Source organism: Mustela nivalis (genome assembly GCF_964662115.1).
Source record: "Mustela nivalis genome assembly, chromosome: 19".
Taxonomy (NCBI): Eukaryota; Metazoa; Chordata; class Mammalia; order Carnivora; family Mustelidae; genus Mustela; species Mustela nivalis.
Window position 1 is genome coordinate 18468804 of NC_139038.1, and position 10090 is coordinate 18478893.

The following is a 10090-nucleotide window of genomic DNA, read 5'->3' on the forward strand; positions in this document are numbered from 1 at the left end:
AGCGAGGAAGAGCACCGTCCCGGGGTCCGCAGTGGGACGGGGGCCTCCCTGGGCAGCATGTGTAGGGCAGGGGCCAAGGTTCAAGGTTCAGTTTGAGCACCCAACAAAGGTTCCCAGTCCAAGAAAAATACGGGCAAACCCAAACGCTTTCCTACTGCAGGACCTTGTCCCGCTGCCTCTCCGGCTGTTCCCCGAACGCAGTTACTGCCCGGTTTCCTTGTTGCCCGTCTCCCCGCTCACCCGGGCAGCCCCTGGCTCTGGCGTGGTGTGCGGGGCCTGGCATGGAGTGGGAGCCCGGTGCAGGTTTGCTGGCCGGCCTGACGGACAGATCCGTGGGCGGAACCGCTGGCCCTGCGTCTGTGTCCACGCCAGAATTCGAGAACGAACGGAGAGTCCTAGAATGGTGACGTGGGCCCCTCCTCCAGCCTCACAGGGAGCCCCGACCTTTGGGAAACTCGTGATGTTTGCACGGTCTGACTCTGTCCCCCCCCCCGCCGCCCCCGCCAACTTTCCTGGGAACGTGCCGCATCCTCTGCCTCCTCAGCCCAGCAGGGCCCGACCCAGACCTAGGCCCACAGAAGCCTTCTAAAGGACGTGCTCCTTAATCTCCTAAGGCCTTTCCGGAATCTGCTCACGCCGGGGGAGGAGAGCTTCAATAAGACCAAGATTGAATTTTCCTCCAGCCTGGGGGGATCAGGGGCTTAAAGTCAGATTTAATTTGATTTTAGACAAATAAAGTACTGTGACATTTATTGCACACCTGAGTTGCTGGAGAAAAAAATTCTGACCTGCTCTGGAATGTGCGCAGGGCCGCCAAGCAACAGGCTGCAGGCGTGTCCTGCAGGGACATCGGGTCTCTGCCCAGGAGGACGGGGAACTGCACACTTCCTACAACACCAGTGCTGGGCCACCGAACCCTGGGCCTACAGGCAACCAACCCCAAGGGGAGTCGGAGCATATTCTGGCACGAGCCGTGGATAGGGAAAGGTCTGGAGAAAGCAGGGGAAGAGTAGCCAAGGGATGTATGCCCGGGGGCCAGGCCGGGGCCCAGGGGTGTTCAGTCAGTGCAGACCAAATCGCGCTTTGCCTTGTCCATCGTTCCTTCAGTCCTTTGGCTTCAAAAACACTAATGCTGTTTATGTTGTAGTTCGTTCGTTTGTTTGTTTTCCCCCCAACAAAACCAACGCACAACACTGCTACGGAATCTGCTGGCGAGGCCCCCAGGAGAAAACACGCCACCCGCTCCTTCGTCCCTTCATTCTTTCCTTGCCCAGATATTTATAGAGCACCCACAGGTGGCAGTCCCTCTACTTTGGAGCCAGGGATCCGACCGTGACTACGTCAGACAAAAGTGCCTGCTGTGGTGGAGCCTGGACCCCAGTGGAGGAAGTACGCACTAGACGCTAAACATAAGAATATTCCATAATGTGATAGGAAGTGATGAGTGTCACGGAGAAAACAGTTGGGCGGAGAGACGTAGAGAGAGAAGGGACAGTTGCTGTGGAAGTGGGGTGCTTCTGGTGAGCTTCACCGAGAGGACGCTGTGTGAGAACTGGTAGGAGGTGAGAGAGAGCCATGGAAGTATCTGGGGTAAGACTCTTCCAGGCAGAGGGAACAGCCAGTGCAAGGGTCCTGGGGCAGGAGTGTCTGGCACACCCAATATTCACAGTGCTTACTACTTTTCTTATCATTCTCTATGTCCACCCCCCAAAGTGGGCACATCTACTCCAGGGCTCACCTCCACATGTCAGTAGAACACAGAAAGTTTAAAGATGAACAGGGTTCCCATGACTGGGGTTTTAATTTTATGAAACTTTTTAATATTAAGAAGTAGGATGCAAAACTTAGACTAATTTTAAGTGAAAACAGGAGGCATGCAAGAAATACCATGAATTAAAAAAGGATGGGGCGCCTGGGTGGCTCAGTGGGTTAAAGCCTCTGCCTTCAGCTCAGGTCATGATCCCAGGGTCCTGGGATGGAGCCCCGCATCGGGCTCTCTGCTTAGCAGGGAGCCTGCTTCCCCCTCTCTCTCTCTGCCTGCCTCTCTGCCTACTTGTGATCCCTGTATGTCAAATAAATAAATAAAATTTAAAAAAGAAAGAAAGAAAGAAAGAAATACCGTGCTTGTGTTTGTAGTGGAGTCCAAACATCTCTCAGAGCTCTTGTCTTGGGGGCCATGAGAGAGTTCTGCTGTCGTTCTGAGTACTAAGTGGGAAAGGGTGAGATATTGGATATACACATCTCTCTCTCCCACCAGACTTTATCTTTTAAGATCATTATTGCCTCCACTGGGCACCTTGATGGCATAGAGCATTCTGATTAGGGAGAGAGAGTCATCATCCTTCTGTCTTCTTGCTTCTATGTAAGCTGCCTGCAGCCCACTGAGGCCAGGGCTTAGATCTCTCACTATAAAGATCTCATGGGCTGCAATTTGTGCAGGTGCCAGGAGGGCGAGAAAAGCCGGGGAAGTGGGCTGGGTGTAAGACAATAGGGAGTGGTGAGGAGTGTGGCAAACTGGAGAGAACACAGCCTCTATAAAAGGAGCATCTTCTCCTAACCCCTAGGATGACACCAGGATTTTCTTTTAAGCAAAATCAGACATCTGGATTATTATGCAAAAATACTGATTTTTCAAATACAGACAAGGATATTAGAACTAGCCATAGGCAAAATTTGGGGGAAAAGATGTGCAAATAAAACCACAGAGGGCCAGAGCAATAGGAAAAGTGTCCCAGGAGTCCTGAGTGAGGAGTGGATGGAGGCCCAGGACATGTGCTCTGCTCAGTCCTTGAGCCGGAGCCATCCTGATCAGGTAAGACTCCTTGGCTTGACTGGCCACCTTCAAGGGCGAGGGAGTTCATCCCGGATAGACATGAAAGGAGTGAGCGAGGTCTGCCTGAAAAATCCCGGTTCCCTACTCAAGGACGGAGTCTGGGGGTACCTGTCCAAACTACGTCTACACCACTCTCTACTTGTAAGAATTAAACATATTTAACCTGAAAGGGGAAACTCATTGACTCATTAAAATAAAACAGTTAAGGGATTCTAGATTCAGGTATGGTTGGATCCAGGTGTTTGGAAATGTCCCCAAGAACCTGCTTCTCTCCCTTGGCTCTGCTTTCCTCTGTTCTGATGTCCGTATCAGGGAGGCTCCTACCCACCGAGGGCCAAGCTGTTGGCCAGCAATGGCTGCCTTTTGTCTGCCACATCAGCGGCCTCTGTAGAAACAGAATGCACGTTTTCTGATAGTCCAGGCTAAGTCCCTGGTTTGGCTCTGACGGAGCTGTAATTAGTTGCATGCGCACATCTGGAGACTAACAGTGGGTCTCCAGAACTACATCAATGGGAGTGGGGAAGGGGCCCCCAAATCAAGAAGGTATTACCAGGAGATGTGGAGGGATGGGTGTTGGGCAGACAAAACCCACAGGCTTCTCACTGGATGGAAACATTGGGCACGAAGTCTCGGCTTTCTAGGTGTCATCTGACACTCCTTCCCCCTTCCTGTATCCTCCAGCCATCCATCCCTGTGGCCTTTGGCAAGAAGACACTGCTTCTCCCATCTTGGCAGGTGCATCGATCACCTGTCAGAGACCTGACACTCGCGTTGCCTTTCATATGGTGTGTCGTAGCCTCCAGGACCCCAGCCTCCACCCCCACATTCCCACCGCTGCCTACCTACCCCTCTCTGCCTCCTGGCAGCCACTCTCCGGTTCTCTTTCCTATAAGAGATGAGCATATCTCGTGTTTTTTGACTCTCACCGGACAGGGGTGTGTGGATATTTTATTCTTTGTACCTCTTCTCTAGAGCCCCCGGTCCCTTAGTTCTCTAGGGAAGCTCTGAGAAAGACCTCCATGCTGCTACTTCCCAGATGCCACCCCCTTATGCTCCAGATGCTTCCTGTACTAGCCATGGGATGGCAGAGCTTTCCCAACAATCATTGGATGAGATTCAAGGCTCTTTTAAGGAAAGATCCCTTGAAGCCAAATGGGCTAAATGGGGCAAACAGGGCTGAGCAAGAGGACAGAGGTTACTGCCTGGAGGGAGAATCCAGCTTATAGCACAAGGAGGGACCTGGGTAGAGCCCAGTGGACTCTCTGAGAGGGATTTGGGAGTCTGTGAAGGTCAAAGCAAAGCAGCTGGAGTTCCCAGGACAGAATGCTGGAGAAGAGAACTTCATGGAGAGAAAGAAAGAGAGAGGCAGAGAGAGAAAAAGAGAGAGAGAGATGGGGGTAGAGGATTGCCCCCCCTCAAGTCTTCAGTTGCCTAATGATCAGCACGTGTGTATCAGGAAATCATCTAAGATTGGGGAAAGAACTACTTGAGAAGATTAGAGGAGCCATCACTGGAGTTCCCACAGGGTTAGTCTTAATTTCGGTTCCCGTAAGCCAAACTTCATAAAAACCACAAATCATTGGGTAAAAAAGGATACTCAGCGGTCTTGCCTAACAGTTTAAAAGTAAAGCCGAAAAAAGATCAAGTTGTCCCCAAGTAACTTTATAGCATCCCTGAACAAACTCAAGAATATTTATAGGAGTACAAAAATATCCAGCACCCAGCAACAAAATCCGTAATGATCTGGGATTCAACAATGAGATTACCAAGATGCAAAGATTACCAAGCATGCATGACCCATAATGAGGAGTATCAATTAAGACCCACTGAGAAATGAAACAGGTGGTAGAATTAACAGAAAAAGACATTAAAAGTGTTATTATAACTGTATTCCATATATTCAAGGAGCTAGGAGAAAGAGTATGGACATTAAGAAGAGATATGTAAGATATAGAAAGAGGCGTTACCAGATAAAATTCAAGATGTCAGTTAAATCTAAATTTCAGAAAACAATGAATTTTGTAAGTATGTAAGTATGCCCCAAATATCACATATAATATACACAAGCTAAAACTCTTTCATTATTTTTCTGAAATTAAAATATAACTTTGCATCTTGTATTTTTTTTTTAAGATTTTATTTGACACAGAGAGAGAGAGAAAGAGAGAGATCGATCACAAGTAGGCAAAGAGGCAGGCAGAGAGAGAGGAGGAAGCAGACTCTCTGCTGAGCAGAGAGCCTGATGTGGGGCTTGATCCCAGGACCCTGAGATCATGACCTGAGCTGAAGGCAGAGAGGCTTAACCCATTGAGCCACCGAGGTGCCCCTGATCTTGTATTTTTATTTGCTATATCTGCAACCCTAAAAAAGACCCAGACTGAACTTCTGGAGACAGAATCTCCAGGGACTGTAGTATAGATGAATACATCTACTGGATAAAATTAAGAGCAGAGTAGACTTTGTAGAAGAAAAGATAAATGGACCTGAAGACATAGCAATAAAAAGTTTCCACAGTGAAAGACAGAAAAGGGGCTAGGGGAAAAAAAAAAAGATGGAGAACAGTAACCTAATATACATTGAATTGGAGTGGGTACCCAAAGGACAAAAGGGATTAAAAAGCATTTGCAAAAATAATGAGCAGAAATTTTCTAAATCTGATGCAAACTAGGACAGAATGAGAGAAGGTACATATCACCAATATCAAGAATGGTGGAGAATATGGTATGGAATCACTGTAGACTTCACATTTACTGAAAGGACAGTAAACAGATAGATGAACAATGCTACGTGGACATTCGACAGCTCAGATAAAATGGAAAAGTTCCTTTCAAAACACAAACTAGCAAAGCTCTCACTTAAGAAAAAAACATAATCAGAATAGTCTTCTGTCTCTCAAAGAAATCGAATTTGCATTTAAAACAAAGAAAATTTCAGGCCCAGATGGCTTATTTGGTGAATTCCTTCAAACATTCAAGATCTTTCAGAAAACAAAGGAGGAGGAAACATTCCGACTTGTTCTGTAAGGTCAGAATGACCCTGATACAAAAAACCAGACACAAAAAGCCATAACATGACTTAAAAAAAAAAAAAAAAAGTACAGAACAATGTCTCTGAGTTCTCATGCAAAACTCCTAATAAAAAAGGAGCAAACAGAATTTTAAAATATATAAGACTAATACTAGTGACCTACTGGGATTTAGCCCAGAAATGCAAGATTAGTTTAACATTCAAAATTCTCTCAATTCAATTTAGCCTATTAACAGTTTATACAAAAAATCATCTAAATAGATGTAGTAAAAGCATTTGATAAAATCCAATAGCCATTTTTTAAGAAAATCTCTGAGGAATAGGAGGAAGCTTTCTCATTCTGATAAAAAACATCAATGCAAAACCTATAGCTAACATCATACCTACTAGTGGGCAGACTAAATGCTTTCCCCTTAAGATAAGGAAAAATGCAAGGAAACCCACTCCCACCATTTCTGTTCAACATTGTGTCTGGGAGTTCTATTCAGTACATTAGGCAAGGCAAGGAAATGAAAGATATTGAGATTAAATGGGAAGTTGTAAAACCATCTTGCAGCTGACATGAAAGTCTATATTGGAAATCTTATGGAATCTACAAGAAAGCTGTGAGAGCTCACACACGGCGGGGTGCGAGGTGAATGCACGAAACCCAGCTGTACTTCTGCGTCCTCCCAATAAAACAACTGGAAATAGAAATTTTTAAAATACCATGTATGATAGGATAAAAATATGAAATGCTTTGGGATAAATCTTCCAAAAGATTCAAAAGATCTGTACGCTGAAAAGTACAAAACATTATGGAAAGAAAATAAAGATCTAAATAAATGAAGAGCTACCCCGTTTGAGGATCCAGATGCTTATAATGTCCAAAATGTCGATTCTCGCCAAACTTAGAGATTAGTCAAATCTATAGTTGGTTTTTTTGTGTGTGTGAGAAAAATAGGCTGATCCTAAAGTTTATATGGAAATACAAATGACCTACAGCAGCCAAAATAACTTTGAGAAAGAAGAACAAAGTTAGAGAGCTTACGTTATTTGATTCTAAGGCTTCTTATAAAGCTACAGTCATCAGGACAGTGTAACATTGACATGAAGATTGATGAATTAGGTCGATGAAAGAGACTAGAAACTCCGGAAATACCCGAACATACATGTAGTTAGTTTTGAATTCTGAACAGCAGTTTCAGGGAAAGGATTTTTATCTACTCTACAAATGGTGGTGGAACAATTGGGTATTCATAGGCAAAGGGGAATGTCAGTACATAACGTATGCCTTATATGAAAATTAACTTGAAATGGGTCACACTCCTTTTCAAAATTTTCTAAAAAAGATTTTATTTATTTGACAGACAGAGACCACAAGTAGGCAGAGAGAGAGAGAGAGGAGGAAGCAGGCTTCCTGCTGAGCAGAGAGCCCGATGTGGGGCTCCATCCCAGGACCCTGGGATCATGGCCTGAGCCGAAGGCAGAGGCTTAACCCACTGAGCCACCCAGGCGCCCCATCCTTTTTTTAATTCTTAATTTTTAATTTTTTTTTTTTTTTTTTTTTTTGAGAGAGAGAGAGATAGGCGTGGGGGAGAAGGTGAGAGAGAAGCATAAGCAGGCTCCACACTCAAGGTGGAATCCAACAATCTCACAACTCTGTGTCATGACCTAAGCCCCAAACCAAGAGTCAGACGCTTAGCCGATAGAGCTACCAGGCACCCTCAAATCGGTCGCACTCTTACATGGAAAGCCTGACACTATGAAACTTCTTAAGGAAGATGTCTGAGAAAATTTGTGATCTTGGATTAGGCAATATTTCTTAGACATGATGCCAAAAGCTCTTTCCCTAAGAGAAAACTATCCCCGGTGAGACTTCATAAATTTGTGACATCTACTCTTTGCAAGACATTGTTATGACAATAAGAACATTAGTCACATGTGGGGTGGAAATATTTGCAAATCACACAATGGAAAGGGACTTAGTGTGGAATAAACATATAAGCAAATAAAAACAAACATAAAAACAAAAAACCGCCAAGAGAAGAAAAGAAGTAATCCAATAGTAATGAGACAAAGAAAATGGTTGGTGAATAAGCACATGAAAGATACACATGGTTAATCTTCAGGGAAAAAAAAAAAAATCAAATGCCCGAATTTAGAAAGACTTATCATGGTCGTTGGCAAGATAGGGAGCAATTAGAAGGCTCACACACTGTTGGCGCAGGTGCCAAAGGGTACAGCCGCTTTGGAAAACAGATTGGCAGTTTCTTCAAAAGGTAGACATACTGGGACGCCTGGGTGGCTCAGCTGGTTGGGCGGCTGCCTTTGGCTCAGGTCATGATCCCAGCGTCCTGGGATCAAGTCCCACATCGGGCTCCTTGCTCCGCAGGGAGCCTGCTTCTCCCTCTGCCTCTGCCTGCCACTCTGTCTGCCTGTGCTCGCTCTCTCTGAGACAAATAAATAAAATCTTTAAAAAAAAAAAATAAAGTTGGACATACCTTACTGCCCAGCCTTTACATTCTTATTTTTTCCTAACAAACGAAAGCCCATATAAAGGATTTTCTGCAAGCATCTTTATTTGTTCTAGCCATACACTAAGAACAAAGAGAATGCCCCCTTCGCGGGACTGTTTAAACAAATGGTGGGTTATCCATATAATGGGATACTATGTGGCAATAAAAAAGAATGAGATGTTGATACATGAAACCATGCAGACAACTATAAAAACAATTGCATTGGGGCGCCTGGGTGGCTCAGCAGGTTAAGCCTCTGCCTTCAGCTCAGGTCATGGTCTCAGGGTCCTGGGATCAAGTCCCGCATCGGGCTCTCTGCTCAGCGGGGAGCCTGCTTCCTCCTCTCTCTCTCTGCCTGCCTCTCTGCCTACTTGTGATCTCTCTCTCTCTCTGTCAAATAAATAAAATTAAAAAAAAAAACAATTGCATTAAGAGAAGAAAGGCATCAAAAAAAGAACTTTCTGCACAATTCCATTTCCATAAAAGTTGAGAGAATGTGTATTAGTCCACAGTGACAGAAGGCAAACCAGTTTCCTCTGGGAATGGGGGAATGTTAGGGGGATCACGCAGGAGCACAGGGAACTTTTCGAAGTCTGGTCTGTTCATCACCTTCTCTTGTTTCACAGGTGTGTGCGCATGTCAAATGACCTACACTCCCTAAATATGTAAAGTTCATTACATGTCCATTATATCCTGATAAAAATATAACACAATACCCCAAAAATGATACTCAGGAAATCTGACCCAGAAGTGTCTTGAAAGGACTTTTATGCAAATGTATGTGTGCCAGGATATTCACTTCGGCCCTGTTTGTAATGTCAGAGTATCGGCAAATTGGCTAAATGTCACAGCATAAATCTCTCCTCATAGGAAAGTTGTTAAGATAATAAACTGTGTGTCTGTGGAAAGCACCATGGCGCATTGGTTTAAGAGTTCTTTTTGTGCAGAGGTAAGATGGTCTCCAAATCCATGGTCACGGTCATGGTGAGTAAGATAAAAATAGATACAATTGAATATATTTAGTAGACTAAGGAGATGAGGGATCTATATTATATATTGTATATTTGGATCCAGATAGATAGACAGACAGACAGACAAAGAATATTTCTAAAAGAGTATCCAAGAACTTGGGTGCTGTGGTTGTTTCTGGGAAGGGAAACCGGGACTGGGTTTAGGAATAGAAAAAGAAACTCAGGGGGCACCTGGGTGGCTCAGAGGGTTAAACCTCTCCCTTCAGCTCAGGTCATGATCTCAGGGTCCTGGGATCGAGCCCCGCATCGGGCTCTCTGCTCAGCACGGAGCCTGCTTCCCCCTCTCTCTCAGCCTGCCTCTCTGCCCACTCTGATCTCAGTCTGTCAAATAAATAAATAAAATCTTAAAATTAAAAAAAAAAAAGGAAACTCCATTTTTACTGCACACGGGGTTGTAGTTCTGATAGTTCTAATTCCTGCAAGTCCTGCCAAACTTTTAAAGTACCAAAAAAATCAAAATCATAAAAGTAAAACAAAACAAAAAAAAACCTAACAACCAGAAGTCTCTGAATTAGAATTTCCCTTGGCATGGTCACGTTTGTAGCTTATTTCAGTGTTTGGGATAGATGCTCGCTCGGGGGCCCTAAGCTTGGACTGCCGTAACAGACAGACCCAAACATGTACTGGATCAATGCATCAGAAGTGCACTTTCCACTGATGTAACAGTCCTTCCGAGTGTTCACACAAGAGTGCAGTCTTTC